The sequence below is a fragment of the Rhipicephalus microplus genome, unplaced genomic scaffold (assembly GCF_043290135.1).
Source record: "Rhipicephalus microplus isolate Deutch F79 unplaced genomic scaffold, USDA_Rmic scaffold_135, whole genome shotgun sequence".
Lineage (NCBI taxonomy): Eukaryota > Metazoa > Arthropoda > Arachnida > Ixodida > Ixodidae > Rhipicephalus > Rhipicephalus microplus.
The window spans coordinates 422,501-437,500 of record NW_027464707.1 but is presented as its reverse complement, the minus strand read 5'-3'; the positions used below and the strand labels follow the sequence as shown (position 1 = coordinate 437,500).

The 15,000-nt window shown below is 63.1% G+C and overlaps 1 non-coding gene across 1 annotated transcript; it reads left to right on the top strand.

Moving 5' to 3' along the window:
- Nucleotides 1-11,858: 11,858 nt before the first annotated feature.
- On the top strand, nucleotides 11,859-13,673 carry LOC142791020 (small subunit ribosomal RNA). Its single transcript, XR_012889942.1, has one exon. It is a non-coding gene; the product is annotated as a small subunit ribosomal RNA (ribosomal RNA).
- Nucleotides 13,674-15,000: the final 1,327 nt, after the last annotated feature.

Below are 15,000 nucleotides of genomic sequence, written 5' to 3'. Positions count from 1 at the left end.
GTACGCAGGTGTCCTAAGGCAGTTTTTTTTTTTTTCCTCATTTTGATGTCGCCCCGGCTGACGCGGTTTTCGTTTTTCCGTGCCGCCCCGGCTGACGCGGTTTTCGTTTTTCCGTGCCGCCCCGGCTGACGCAGTTTTTGCGCCGCCCCGGCTGACGCGGTTTTCGCGCCGCCCCGGCTGACGCGGTTTTCGCGCCGCCCCGGCTGACGCGGTTTTTGCGTCGCCCCGGCTGACGCGGTTCGGACTTTGCACTTTTTGGCTCACCCCGGCTGGCGGCCCACTCACTCGATCGCCAGGTCTGTTTGCCCCGGTGGTTCCACCGCCAGGCTTAAGCGCGAACTTTTTTTGTTTGTTTTCTTTTGATTAAGCGCAAGCTTTTTTCTTTGTTTTCTTTTGATTAAGCGCGGGCTTTTTTCTTTGTTTTTTTTTTTGATTTCGCCCCGGCAGACGCGGTTTTTGCGCCGCCCCGGCTGACGCGGTTTTTGCCGCCCCGGCTGACGCAGTTCGGACTTAGCACTTTTCGGCTGTGCCTGGCTGGCGGCCCACTCACTCGATCGCCATGTCTGTTTGCCACAGTTTTCCCGGTGGTGCCGCACCCGGGCTCGCCCCGGCTGACGCAGTTTTCGCGCCGCCCCGGCTGACGCGGTTTCGTGCCGCCCCGGCAGACGCGGTTTTCGCGCCGCCCCGGCTGACGCGGTTTCGTGCCGCCCCGGCAGACGCAGTTCGGACTTAGCACTTTTCGGCTGTGCCTGGCTGGCGGCCCACTCACTCAATCGCCATGTCTGTTTGCCACAGTTTTCCCGGTGGTGCCGCACCCGGGCTCGCCCCGGCTGACGCAGTTTTCGCGCCGCCCCGGCTGACGCGGTTTCGTGCCGCCCCGGCAGACGCGGTTTTCGCGCCGCCCCGGCTGACGCGGTTTCGTGCCGCCCCGGCAGACGCAGTTCGGACTTAGCACTTTTCGGCTGTGCCTGGCTGGCGGCCCACTCACTCGATCGCCATGTCTGTTTGCCACAGTTTTCCCGGTGGTGCCGCACCCGGGCTCGCCCCGGCAGACGCGTTTTTTTTTTTCTTTCGCCCCGGCTGACGCAGTTTTCGCGCCGCCCCGGCTGACGCGGTTTCGTGCCGCCCCGGCAGACGCGGTTTTTTGCGCCGCCCCGGCTGACGCGGTTTTTGCCGCCCCGGCTGACGCAGTTCGGACTTAGCACTTTTCGGCTGTGCCTGGCTGGCGGCCCACTCACTCGATCGCCATGTCTGTTTGCCACAGTTTTCCCGGTGGTGCCGCACCCGGGCTCGCCCCGGCTGACGCAGTTTTCGCGCCGCCCCGGCTGACGCGGTTTCGTGCCGCCCCGGCAGACGCGGTTTTCGCGCCGCCCCGGCTGACGCAGTTCGGACTTAGCACTTTTTGGGCTGAGCCTGGCTGGCGGCCCACTCACTCGATCGCCATGTCTGTTTGCCACAGTCTTCCCGGTGGTGCCGCACCCGGGCTCGCCCCGGCTGACGCAGTTTTCGCGCCGCCCCGGCTGACGCGGTTTCGTGCCGCCCCGGCAGACGCGGTTTTCGCGCCGCCCCGGCTGACGCGGTTTCGTGCCGCCCCGGCAGACGCGGTTTTCGCGCCGCCCCGGCTGACGCGGTTTCGTGCCGCCCCGGCAGACGCAGTTCGGACTTAGCACTTTTCGGCTGTGCCTGGCTGGCGGCCCACTCACTCAATCGCCATGTCTGTTTGCCACAGTTTTCCCGGTGGTGCCGCACCCGGGCTCGCCCCGGCTGACGCAGTTTTCGCGCCGCCCCGGCTGACGCGGTTTCGTGCCGCCCCGGCAGACGCGGTTTTCGCGCCGCCCCGGCTGACGCGGTTTCGTGCCGCCCCGGCAGACGCAGTTCGGACTTAGCACTTTTCGGCTGTGCCTGGCTGGCGGCCCACTCACTCGATCGCCATGTCTGTTTGCCACAGTTTTCCCGGTGTTGCCGCACCCGGGCTCGCCCCGGCAGACGCGTTTTTTTTTTCTTTCGCCCCGGCTGACGCAGTTTTCGCGCCGCCCCGGCTGACGCGGTTTCGTGCCGCCCCGGCAGACGCGGTTTTTTGCGCCGCCCCGGCTGACGCGGTTTTTGCCGCCCCGGCTGACGCAGTTCGGACTTAGCACTTTTCGGCTGTGCCTGGCTGGCGGCCCACTCACTCGATCGCCATGTCTGTTTGCCACAGTTTTCCCGGTGGTGCCGCACCCGGGCTCGCCCCGGCTGACGCAGTTTTCGCGCCGCCCCGGCTGACGCGGTTTCGTGCCGCCCCGGCAGACGCGGTTTTCGCGCCGCCCCGGCTGACGCAGTTCGGACTTAGCACTTTTTGGGCTGAGCCTGGCTGGCGGCCCACTCACTCGATCGCCATGTCTGTTTGCCACAGTCTTCCCGGTGGTGCCGCACCCGGGCTCGCCCCGGCAGACGCGTTTTTTTTTCTTTCGCCCCGGCAGACGTGGTTCCCCCCCCCCTTTTCGCTCGCCCCGGCTGACGAGGTTTTCGCGCCGCCCCGGCTGACGCAGTTTTCGCGCCGCCCCGGCTGACGCGGTTTCGTGCCGCCCCGGCTGACGCGGTTTTCGCGCCGCCCCGGCTGACGCGGTTTTTGCGTCGCCCCGGCTGACACGGTTCGGACTTTGCACTTTTCGGCTGTGCCTGGCTGGCGGCCCACTCACTCGATCGCCATGTCTGTTTGCCACAGTTTTCCCGGTGGTGCCGCACCCGGGCTCGCCCCGGCTGACGCAGTTTTCGCGCCGCCCCGGCTGACGCGGTTTCGTGCCGCCCCGGCAGACGCGGTTTTCGCGCCGCCCCGGCTGACGCGGTTTCGTGCCGCCCCGGCAGACGCAGTTCGGACTTAGCACTTTTTGGGCTGAGCCTGGCTGGCGGCCCACTCACTCGATCGCCATGTCTGTTTGCCACAGTCTTCCCGGTGGTGCCGCACCCGGGCTCGCCCCGGCTGACGCAGTTTTCGCGCCGCCCCGGCTGACGCGGTTTCGTGCCGCCCCGGCAGACGCGGTTTTCGCGCCGCCCCGGCTGACGCGGTTTCGTGCCGCCCCGGCAGACGCGGTTTTCGCGCCGCCCCGGCTGACGCGGTTTCGTGCCGCCCCGGCAGACGCAGTTCGGACTTAGCACTTTTCGGCTGTGCCTGGCTGGCGGCCCACTCACTCAATCGCCATGTCTGTTTGCCACAGTTTTCCCGGTGGTGCCGCACCCGGGCTCGCCCCGGCTGACGCAGTTTTCGCGCCGCCCCGGCTGACGCGGTTTCGTGCCGCCCCGGCAGACGCGGTTTTCGCGCCGCCCCGGCTGACGCGGTTTCGTGCCGCCCCGGCAGACGCAGTTCGGACTTAGCACTTTTCGGCTGTGCCTGGCTGGCGGCCCACTCACTCGATCGCCATGTCTGTTTGCCACAGTTTTCCCGGTGGTGCCGCACCCGGGCTCGCCCCGGCAGACGCGTTTTTTTTTTCTTTCGCCCCGGCTGACGCAGTTTTCGCGCCGCCCCGGCTGACGCGGTTTCGTGCCGCCCCGGCAGACGCGGTTTTTTGCGCCGCCCCGGCTGACGCGGTTTTTGCCGCCCCGGCTGACGCAGTTCGGACTTAGCACTTTTCGGCTGTGCCTGGCTGGCGGCCCACTCACTCGATCGCCATGTCTGTTTGCCACAGTTTTCCCGGTGGTGCCGCACCCGGGCTCGCCCCGGCTGACGCAGTTTTCGCGCCGCCCCGGCTGACGCGGTTTCGTGCCGCCCCGGCAGACGCGGTTTTCGCGCCGCCCCGGCTGACGCAGTTCGGACTTAGCACTTTTTGGGCTGAGCCTGGCTGGCGGCCCACTCACTCGATCGCCATGTCTGTTTGCCACAGTCTTCCCGGTGGTGCCGCACCCGGGCTCGCCCCGGCAGACGCGTTTTTTTTTCTTTCGCCCCGGCAGACGTGGTTCCCCCCCCCCCCTTTTCGCTCGCCCCGGCTGACGAGGTTTTCGCGCCGCCCCGGCTGACGCAGTTTTCGCGCCGCCCCGGCTGACGCGGTTTCGTGCCGCCCCGGCTGACGCGGTTTTCGCGCCGCCCCGGCTGACGCGGTTTTTGCGTCGCCCCGGCTGACACGGTTCGGACTTTGCACTTTTCGGCTGTGCCTGGCTGGCGGCCCACTCACTCGATCGCCATGTCTGTTTGCCACAGTTTTCCCGGTGGTGCCGCACCCGGGCTCGCCCCGGCTGACGCAGTTTTCGCGCCGCCCCGGCTGACGCGGTTTCGTGCCGCCCCGGCAGACGCGGTTTTCGCGCCGCCCCGGCTGACGCGGTTTCGTGCCGCCCCGGCAGACGCAGTTCGGACTTAGCACTTTTTGGGCTGAGCCTGGCTGGCGGCCCACTCACTCGATCGCCATGTCTGTTTGCCACAGTCTTCCCGGTGGTGCCGCACCCGGGCTCGCCCCGGCTGACGCAGTTTTCGCGCCGCCCCGGCTGACGCGGTTTCGTGCCGCCCCGGCAGACGCGGTTTTCGCGCCGCCCCGGCTGACGCGGTTTCGTGCCGCCCCGGCAGACGCGGTTTTCGCGCCGCCCCGGCTGACGCGGTTTCGTGCCGCCCCGGCAGACGCAGTTCGGACTTAGCACTTTTCGGCTGTGCCTGGCTGGCGGCCCACTCACTCAATCGCCATGTCTGTTTGCCACAGTTTTCCCGGTGGTGCCGCACCCGGGCTCGCCCCGGCTGACGCAGTTTTCGCGCCGCCCCGGCTGACGCGGTTTCGTGCCGCCCCGGCAGACGCGGTTTTCGCGCCGCCCCGGCTGACGCGGTTTCGTGCCGCCCCGGCAGACGCAGTTCGGACTTAGCACTTTTCGGCTGTGCCTGGCTGGCGGCCCACTCACTCGATCGCCATGTCTGTTTGCCACAGTTTTCCCGGTGGTGCCGCACCCGGGCTCGCCCCGGCAGACGCGTTTTTTTTTTCTTTCGCCCCGGCTGACGCAGTTTTCGCGCCGCCCCGGCTGACGCGGTTTCGTGCCGCCCCGGCAGACGCGGTTTTTTGCGCCGCCCCGGCTGACGCGGTTTTTGCCGCCCCGGCTGACGCAGTTCGGACTTAGCACTTTTCGGCTGTGCCTGGCTGGCGGCCCACTCACTCGATCGCCATGTCTGTTTGCCACAGTTTTCCCGGTGGTGCCGCACCCGGGCTCGCCCCGGCTGACGCAGTTTTCGCGCCGCCCCGGCTGACGCGGTTTCGTGCCGCCCCGGCAGACGCGGTTTTCGCGCCGCCCCGGCTGACGCAGTTCGGACTTAGCACTTTTTGGGCTGAGCCTGGCTGGCGGCCCACTCACTCGATCGCCATGTCTGTTTGCCACAGTCTTCCCGGTGGTGCCGCACCCGGGCTCGCCCCGGCAGACGCGTTTTTTTTTCTTTCGCCCCGGCAGACGTGGTTCCCCCCCCCCTTTTCGCTCGCCCCGGCTGACGAGGTTTTCGCGCCGCCCCGGCTGACGCAGTTTTCGCGCCGCCCCGGCTGACGCGGTTTCGTGCCGCCCCGGCTGACGCGGTTTTCGCGCCGCCCCGGCTGACGCGGTTTTTGCGTCGCCCCGGCTGACACGGTTCGGACTTTGCACTTTTCGGCTGTGCCTGGCTGGCGGCCCACTCACTCGATCGCCATGTCTGTTTGCCACAGTTTTCCCGGTGGTGCCGCACCCGGGCTCGCCCCGGCTGACGCAGTTTTCGCGCCGCCCCGGCTGACGCGGTTTCGTGCCGCCCCGGCAGACGCGGTTTTCGCGCCGCCCCGGCTGACGCGGTTTCGTGCCGCCCCGGCAGACGCAGTTCGGACTTAGCACTTTTCGGCTGTGCCTGGCTGGCGGCCCACTCACTCAATCGCCATGTCTGTTTGCCACAGTTTTCCCGGTGGTGCCGCACCCGGGCTCGCCCCGGCTGACGCAGTTTTCGCGCCGCCCCGGCTGACGCGGTTTCGTGCCGCCCCGGCAGACGCGGTTTTCGCGCCGCCCCGGCTGACGCGGTTTCGTGCCGCCCCGGCAGACGCAGTTCGGACTTAGCACTTTTCGGCTGTGCCTGGCTGGCGGCCCACTCACTCGATCGCCATGTCTGTTTGCCACAGTTTTCCCGGTGGTGCCGCACCCGGGCTCGCCCCGGCAGACGCGTTTTTTTTTTCTTTCGCCCCGGCTGACGCAGTTTTCGCGCCGCCCCGGCTGACGCGGTTTCGTGCCGCCCCGGCAGACGCGGTTTTTTGCGCCGCCCCGGCTGACGCGGTTTTTGCCGCCCCGGCTGACGCAGTTCGGACTTAGCACTTTTCGGCTGTGCCTGGCTGGCGGCCCACTCACTCGATCGCCATGTCTGTTTGCCACAGTTTTCCCGGTGGTGCCGCACCCGGGCTCGCCCCGGCTGACGCAGTTTTCGCGCCGCCCCGGCTGACGCGGTTTCGTGCCGCCCCGGCAGACGCGGTTTTCGCGCCGCCCCGGCTGACGCAGTTCGGACTTAGCACTTTTTGGGCTGAGCCTGGCTGGCGGCCCACTCACTCGATCGCCATGTCTGTTTGCCACAGTCTTCCCGGTGGTGCCGCACCCGGGCTCGCCCCGGCAGACGCGTTTTTTTTTCTTTCGCCCCGGCAGACGTGGTTCCCCCCCCCCCCCCCCTTTTCGCTCGCCCCGGCTGACGAGGTTTTCGCGCCGCCCCGGCTGACGCAGTTTTCGCGCCGCCCCGGCTGACGCGGTTTCGTGCCGCCCCGGCTGACGCGGTTTTCGCGCCGCCCCGGCTGACGCGGTTTTTGCGTCGCCCCGGCTGACACGGTTCGGACTTTGCACTTTTCGGCTGTGCCTGGCTGGCGGCCCACTCACTCGATCGCCATGTCTGTTTGCCACAGTTTTCCCGGTGGTGCCGCACCCGGGCTTGCCCCGGCAGACGCGTTTTTTTTTTCTTTCGCCCCGGCTGACGCAGTTTTCGCCCCGCCCCGGCTGACGCGGTTTCGTGCCGCCCCGGCAGACGCGGTTTTTTGCGCCGCCCCGGCTGACGCGGTTTTTGCCGCCCCGGCTGACGCAGTTCGGACTTTGCACTTTTTGGCTGAGCCTGGCTGGCGGCCCACTCACTCGATCGCCATGTCTGTTTGCCACAGTTTTCCCGGTGGTGCCGCACCCGGGCTCGCCCCGGCAGACGCGTTTTTTTTTTCCTTCGCCCCGGCAGACGTGGTTCCCCCCCCCCCCCCTCCGTCTTTCTTTTTGTTTTTTTTTTCGCCGCGGCTGAAGTGGATTTTTCGGTGCCTCGACGCCCCGGTAGTCGCGGTTTTTCCGTTTCCGCACGGCCCCGGCTGACGCTGCTCGGTCACAGTCGCCTTTTGTGAGGATTGCAGACTTCTTGAGCGCGGGTGTTTTTTTTTGTTGTTGTTGTTGTTTTATTACGCATTCGCTCCAGCAGACGCTGTTTAGACTTTTTGTTTCCTCTTTTATCCTGCGACGAGGTGACGAGGTTTATTCGGTGCCCCGCCGCCCCGGCTGAAGTGATTTTTCCTGTCCCGTGCCGCCCCGGCTGACGCGGTTGGGACTTCGCGTTTGTTCGGCCGCCACGGGTTTTGGCGCACTCGCTCGGTTGCTTGTTGTTGCCACTTGTTGCGAACCCAGGTTTCTTGAGCGAGCGCGGGCGTTTTTTCTTCCTTTCTTTCTTTGTTCTATGTGTTAGCGAATCGGCCTTTAATATCACACGAGGACTCACAACCAACAATTTTCAGTTTGAAGTGTAAAAAATCTGCAGGTGTTGACGTAACTGACTTGCCCCGTACCCTTGAGTACATCCATGAAGTTCTCGTAGTACTACTAAATCGCATTATTCCAAGTGGAGAAATTCCCATAAACTTGCAAACCTCTACACGAAAATCGGTGCGCGTGATAAAGTTGAAAATTATCGTCCGATATCAAATGTGCCTTCTATAACACAAATTCTAGGAAAAAAAAAAAAACACTTGTTCGCCGTTTTCTGCGCCGTGACTGGCAGCACTCCGGCGAAGCGAAACGGGGTCGATTCGAGCACGATATCGGCGTCTTTCGACGTGCTCGCCGGCGACCGTCGCACGAGTACGTCGCACGAGCGCGTCTGCCGGGGCGCCGTTTGCGAAGCCGACGCAAAAGTGGGAACCGCCGCTCGGATGATCGCCGCTTTCGGCAGAGTGAGTGTTGGCACTCCGGGGAAGCGAAACAGCGTGAATGCGCCCACGAAATCGGCGTATTTTGAAGTGCCCGCCGGCGACCGTCGCACGAGTACGGTAAACCGCGTCAGCCGGGGCGTAGTTCGGGACGCCGACGAAAAAGTGGGAAGCGCAACTCGGATCTTCGCCGTTTTTGCAGGAGTGAGTGGCGGCCCTCCTGCGAGACCAAGAAGCATCGATTCGTGCACGAATTCGGCGCCTTTCGACGTGATCGCCGGCGACCGTCGCTCGAGTAGGGCAAACCGCGTCTGCCGGGGCGGGCTTCGGGACGCCGATGCGAAAGTGGGAAACGCTGCTCGGATGTTCGCCGTTTTTGGCCGAGTGAGTGCTGGCACTCGGGCGAAGCCAAACGGGGCCGATTACGGCACGATATCGGCGTCTTTCGACGTGCCCGGCGGCGACCGTCGCACGAGTACGGTAAACCGCGTCAGCCCGGGCGGAGTTCGGGACGCCGATGCGAAAGTGGAGAACGCCGCTCGGATCTTCGCCGTTTTTGGAGGAGTGAGTGGCGGCACTCCGGAGAAGCCAAGGAGCACCAATTAGCGCACGATATCGGCGTCTTTCGACGCGCTCGCCGGCGACCGTCGCACGAGTAGGGCAAACCGCGTCTGCCGGGGCGGGGTTTACGACGCCGACGCAAAAGTGGGAACCGCCGCTCGGATGTTGGCCGTTTTTGGCAGAGTGAGTGCTGGCACACCGGCGACGCGAAAGAGCGCGAAAGCGCCCACGAAAGTGGCGTATTTGGACGTGCTTGACGGCGACCGCTGCAGGAGTACGAAAAACCACGTCAGCCGGGGCGAGCGACCCACGGCGGTCTGGGTGCTTATCGCTGCTATTATAGGGGCACCCCGGCAGACGCAGAAAAAAAAATTTTTTTTCGACCTTCTTTTTTGCTGGTCGAGCTCGGGTAACCCAGGTCGCAATGGGAGCCGCGCACGAAAGCGGCGTCGCGAGACGCGTTCGCGGTCGCTAGTCGCACGAGCTCGGCAACCGCGTCAGCCGGCGCGGAGTTCGGGATGCCGACGGCTAAGTGGGTACCGCTGCTCGGATGTTCGCCGTTTTTGGCCGAGTGAGTGCTGGCACTCCGGCGAAGCGAAACGGGGCCGATTCGGGCACGATATCGGCGTATTTCGACGTGCTCGCCGGCGACCGTCGCACGAGTACGGCAAAGCGCGTCTGCCGGGGCGAGGTTTGCGATGCCGACGAAAAAGTGGGAAGCGCCGCTCGGATCTTCGCCGTTTTTGCAGGAGTGAGTGGCGGCCCTCCTGCGAGACCAAGAAGCATCGACTCGCGCACGATATCGGTGTCTTTCGACGTGCCCGCCGGCCACCGCCGCACGAGTACGGCAAACCGCGTATGCCGGGGCGGGGTTGGCGACGCCGACGCAAAAGTGGGAACCGCCACTAGGATGTTCGCCGTTTTTGGCAGAGTGAGTGCTGGCACTCCGGCGAAGCGAAAGAGCGCGAATGCGCCCACGAAAGTGGCGTGTTTGGACGTGCTTGACGACGACCACCGCAGGAAAACGAAAAACCACGTCAGCCGGGGCGAGCGACCCATGGCGGTCTGGGTGCTTATCGCTGCTATTATAGGGGCACCCCGGCAGACACAAAAAAAAAAAAAATTTTTTTCGACATTCTTTTTTGCTCGTCGACCTCGGGTGACCCAGGTCGCAGTGGGAGCCGCGCACGAAAGCGGCGTCGCGAGACGGCTTCGCGGTCGCTAGTCGCACGAGCTCGGCAACCGCGTCTGCCGGGGCGGAGTTCGGGACGCCGACGGCTAAGTGGGAACCGCCGCTCGGATGTTCGCCGTTTGTGGCCGAGTGAGTGCTGGCACTCCGGCGAAGCCAAACGGGGCCGATTCCGGCACGATATCGGCGTCTTTCTACGTGCTCGCCGGCGACCGTCGCACGAGTACGGCAAAGTGCGTCTGCCGGGGCGGGGTTTGCGACGCGTACGCAATAGTGAGAACCGTCGCTCGGATGTTCGTCGTCTTTCGCCGAGCCAGTGCTGGCACTCCGGCGAAGCCGAACGGAGCCGATTCGGGCACGATATCGGCGTCTTTCCACGTGCTCGCCGGCGACCGTCGCACGAGTACGGTAAACCGCGTCAGCCGGGGCGGAGTTCGGGACGCCGATGCGAAAGTGGGAAGCGCCGCTCGGATCTTCGCCGTTTTTGGAGGAGTCAGTGGCGGCACTCCGGTGAAGCCAAGGTGCGCCAATTCGCGCACGATATCGGCGTCTTTCGACGTGCCCGCCGGCCACCGTCGCACGAGTACGGCAAACCTCGTCTGCCGGGGCGGGGTTTGCGACGCCGACGCAAAAGTGGGAACCGCCGCTCGGATGTTCGCCGTTTTTGGCAGAGTGAGTGCTGGCACTCCGGCGAAGCGAAAGAGCGTGAATGCGCCCACGAAAGTAGCGTATTTGGACGTGCTTGACGGCGACCGCCGCAGGAGTACGAAAAACCACGTCAGCCGGGGCGAGCGACCCACGGCGGTCTGGGTGCTTATCGCTGCTATTATAGGGGCACCCCGGCAGACGCAGAAAGAAAAAAAAAAAATGGGGACATGGCGTGCGTCACCGTGCGGCTTCGCAGCGTTGCCGAAGTCGCCGAGCCCTTCGACTGAGCCGAACGGCGGACAGGGAACGTTGGTCGGCCGTTCTAACCTGTCGGTGCCACGCCGAGACGTCGTTAAGGAAAACCGCGTCGTGGGCCTCTACGACGCCGTCGAGTCGTTGTACGTTTGGTGTCCAGCGTGTCGGCGGCGAGTAGCGGACACGTCGTTCACGACTTCGGTCTTTCGCAGTCGACGCGAACTTGCGGAGAGTCGTGGTGCCTCACGTTTTCGGCAGAAACCGCGGCGGAATTTTCCCGTGCGTGCGCGCACGACCTCGGTGCTGTGCCGTCAGCGTAGTGTTGCACAAACTCGTGGCCTACCCAAGGTGCGGTACGTTTGCGGCCGTATCCTCGGTGGGAATTTCGTGAGTAGGGTCGCAAATTCTACGACCTCGGCGGGTTTGAGAGCGACGTAGACTTGTGGCACGCTCAACGTGCCACACGTTTCGGGGCACACCCGCGGTGAAATTTTCTCGAGTACGCTCGTATTAGTGCCCAAGGAGGTCTGGGTACTTATCGCTGCTATTATGTGGGGGTTCTCGTGAGCGGCGTACGCGAAAGCGACCGGGTGTCTGATATGCGGCGGGCTTCGGCCTCGTCAAGCGTGTCCTCGGGTCTGCTCCAGGGGAATCCACGGCAGTCGTCTGCAGCCTCATCCGCTTGATGCGTTAGGGGCTGGTTGTCGGACGGTGCCGTTTTACCACGATATCGAGGTGTGTTCCGTGTCGTCCTCGGGCGATTCAGATGCGAAAGCGCCGAAGACGCGGGCGTGACCCGTCGTCTGGCGGCTTTGCAGTCTCGGCTCCGTTGCTAGTTCCGGCCGGTCCACCGACAGTGCAGCGGGCTTGGGCAACCCGCACGGCGCGACCGAGTCGATGCAACGAAAAAGAGCGAGCATGAACGTGCTTCTTGCCGCACGGCTCCCACTCGTCTTTCGGGAAGGTTGTGCCGTAGCGAGCTCGAACGCCGTCATCTCGGAGTGCAAAATAAGCGTGTTGGGGCGCCTGAAGGTGGCCTCCGCCGCACACAGACTGCGTCCGGCCCGCCGAAGGCGAGGACGGACGCGCAGTCGAACGATTACCTGGTTGATCCTGCCAGTAATCATATGCTTGTCTCAAAGATTAAGCCATGCATGTCTAAGTACATGCCGAAATAAGGCGAAACCGCGAATGGCTCATTAAATCAGTTATGGTTCCTTAGATCGTTTCTTCCTACTTGGATAACTGTGGCAATTCTAGAGCTAATACATGCAGTGAGCCTGGAGCCCTTTGGGTAACGGGTGCTTTTATTAGACCAAGATCGATCGGGTTTCGGCCCGTATTGTGTGGTGACTCTGGATAACTTTGTGCTGATCGCATGGCCACGAGCCGGCGACGTTTCTTTCAAGTGTCTGCCTTATCAACTTTCGATGGTAGGTTACTTGCTTACCATGGTTGTTACGGGTAACGGAGAATCAGGGTTCGATTCCGGAGAGGGAGCCTGAGAAACGGCTACCACATCCAAGGAAGGCAGCAGGCGCGCAAATTACCCACTCCCGGCACGGGGAGGTAGTGACGAAAAATAACAATACGGGACTCTTTTGAGGCCCCGTAATTGAAATGAGTACACTCTAAATCCTTTAACGAGGATCAATTGGAGGGCAAGTCTGGTGCCAGCAGCCGCGGTAATTCCAGCTCCAATAGCGTATACTAAAGCTGCTGCGGTTAAAAAGCTCGTAGTTGGATCTCAGTTCCAGACGAGTAGTGCATCTACCCGATGCGACGGCTCGGACTGAACATCATGCCGGTTCTTTCTTGGTGCACTTCATTGTGTGCCTCGAGATGGCCGGTGCTTTTACTTTGAAAAAATTAGAGTGCTCAACGCAGGCGAGTCGCCTGAATAAACTTGCATGGAATAATAGAACAAGACCTCGTTTCTGTTCTGTTGGTTTTTGGAATACGAGGTAATGATTAAGAGGGACGGACGGGGGCATTCGTATTGCGGCGCTAGAGGTGAAATTCTTGGACCGTCGCAAGACGAACTACTGCGAAAGCATTTGCCAAGAATGTTTTCATTGATCAAGAACGAAAGTCAGAGGTTCGAAGGCGATCAGATACCGCCCTAGTTCTGACCATAAACGATGCCAACCAGCGATCCGCCTGAGTTACTCAAATGACTCGGCGGGCAGCTTCCGGGAAACCAAAGTATTTGGGTTCCGGGGGAAGTATGGTTGCAAAGCTGAAACTTAAAGGAATTGACGGAAGGGCACCACCAGGAGTGGAGCCTGCGGCTTAATTTGACTCAACACGGGAAAACTTACCCGGCCCGGACACTGGGAGGATTGACAGATTGAGAGCTCTTTCTTGATTCGGTGGATGGTGGTGCATGGCCGTTCTTAGTTGGTGGAGCGATTTGTCTGGTTAATTCCGATAACGAACGAGACTCTAGCCTATTAAATAGGTGCGGGGTTCCCAGCACCTTACAACCTTCTTAGAGGGACAAGCGGCTCCTAGCCGCACGAAACAGAGCAATAACAGGTCTGTGATGCCCTTAGATGTCCGGGGCCGCACGCGCGCTACACTGAAGGAAGCAGCGTGTCTTTATCCCTGTCTGAAAAGACTGGGTAACCCGTGGAACTTCTTTCGTGATTGGGATAGGGGCTTGCAATTGTTCCCCTTGAACGAGGAATTCCCAGTAAGCGCGAGTCATAAGCTCGCGTTGATTACGTCCCTGCCCTTTGTACACACCGCCCGTCGCTACTACCGATTGAATGATTTAGTGAGGTCTTCGGACCGATGTCCGGCGCGGCCTTTCGGTTGCGCCGGTCTGTTGGAAAGATGACCAAACTTGATCATTTAGAGGAAGTAAAAGTCGTAACAAGGTTTCCGTAGGTGAACCTGCGGAAGGATCATTAACGGATTGTGAAGGGTGAGCGCCTCAGCTGCGTCTGCGCCCGACACTTTCTGCCGCTGACCCCGTTTGGACGCGGGGTCGGCTTTTCCCCACGGGGCTGCCTGAATGTGGAGCGGCACCCCGTGACAAATTGTTGCGCCCAGCGGACGCCAACACCGCGACCTTGGACGGTCGGCCAGGTGGCGGACGCGGGTACAAACGGCGCAACGCACTCATAGGTCGGCTTTCGACCCGCCACAGCACCGTGGCTCGAAGCGCTCGAAATGCGCGACCCGACCGCTGCGGGACCGCCTAGTACTGTAAACAGGAGCGGCGGAGCGCGAACGGCGAGTCGTGGTTACGTCGGTAGAAGGCGAGGCTGCGCGTTCCCGAAACGCCAGCCGAGTGCCCTCCCGACCGTTCGAGCGTGCAAGAACGAGACCCGACAATCGCGCGGCGACTGCCAAGTACGAGAGGAACGGCACAAGCGTCGGCGGTCGGTCAAGGAACTGGCGATGTGACGGGTCCGCTGTGCACCAGTGCATACCGTCCCGCCGTCCGCGGCAAGCGCCTCCGCGTCCTCGGGTGACGGAGGCTGCCGGTCGGTTCTTGCAGGCGAGGGATCTCGCTGGCACCGGTTCGCGTTGACGCGCGGCCGGTCATGGCACGGCGATGCGACGGCCGAGGTGCGCAGTACTCGATGGAGGAACCGCACGCTCCGATGACCGTCCCGCCCTCCGCGGCGTATGCGTACCGACCGTAATGGTTGCAGCAGCGCCGGCCGGCTTTTGAATTTGCCACACGAAACACGGTGCGAGATCGCGGTTAGGGGAGCGTCGAAGTTGCCAGGCGTTTTGCTTGCTGCCGAGGGAAAGGCGGCACGGCCACGTCGCGCTCGTCGCGATTAGCGGGTCTGCGCGCTTTGGGAAGGTGCCGCAACGACTTGCCGAAAGAGGAAGCACGGAAGAACGAGGGACTTGGACGTCCCGACAATTGAACGCACTTGCGGCCAGGCCCTTGCTGGCTTCGTTCTTCCGCCTCGAGTAGGCTCGTACGCGGCTCCGGCACCGAAAGTGGTCCTTGGCACCGACTTCGGTGGACGTGGGAAGTGCCGCGCAAGTACGGCGCGCCTGGCTCCACCTGTTGGCTAAAGTAGGCAGCCGGATCGGCATTTTGGTGTGCGGTGGCAAACCGTGGATGCGAAAAAAGCTTGTGCGATTTCGTGGAACAAAAAGCGGGGGTCCCCCTTTTTATGCGGAGGAGACCGACCCGCCTGCCGTGGTGAACCGCGACGCCACGGTAAAAACGGGAGAGGCTTGTCGATGGGACCGTGCATCCCGCGCTCCACG